The sequence below is a fragment of the Schistocerca cancellata genome, unplaced genomic scaffold, assembly GCF_023864275.1.
Source record: "Schistocerca cancellata isolate TAMUIC-IGC-003103 unplaced genomic scaffold, iqSchCanc2.1 HiC_scaffold_1077, whole genome shotgun sequence".
Lineage (NCBI taxonomy): Eukaryota > Metazoa > Arthropoda > Insecta > Orthoptera > Acrididae > Schistocerca > Schistocerca cancellata.
In genome coordinates this window covers 505,654-506,342 of record NW_026047076.1, presented here as the reverse complement: position 1 = coordinate 506,342, position 689 = coordinate 505,654, and positions in this window count along the sequence as shown.

Genomic DNA, 689 nt, shown 5'->3' with positions numbered 1-689 from the left:
TTCCTCACAGCAGGTCAACGTGTGTGTGGTTGCAACATTATGGTCCGATTGAGTACATTTTTGGAGAGAGGGACTTCAGTTGCACCACAGGGCGGGAGGAGGGTGCCTTGCACGATACAATTTCTTTCCTCGGTAAGCATTTCTTTGTGTTTGATACTTTAGCAATTTTGGTTTTTCGTGCTGATTTTAAAATGACCTTTCTCATGTTTGAAATGTACTAACTCGTTCTTTACTCACAGCAGGTCAACGTGTGTGTGGTTGCAACATTACGGTCCCATTGAGTACATTTTTGGAGACAGGGACATCATTTGCACCACAGGGCGGGAGGAGGGTGCCTAGCACGATACATTTTCTTTCTTCGGTAAGCATTATTTTGTGTTTGTTACTTTTGGAAGTTTTGTTTTTCATGTTGATTTTAAAATGACCTTTTTAATGTTTGAAATATACTAACTCGTTTTTTCCTCGCAGCAGGTCAACGTGTGTGTGGTTGCAACATTACGGTCACATTGAGTACATTTTTGGAGAGGGGACATCACTTGCACCACAGGGCGGGAGGAGGGTGCCTATCACGATACATTTTCTTTCTACGGTAAGCATTTTTTTGTGTTTGATACACTTGGAATTTTGGTTTTTCATGTTGATTATAAAATGACTTTTTTCATGTTTGAAATGTACTAACTCGTTTTTTC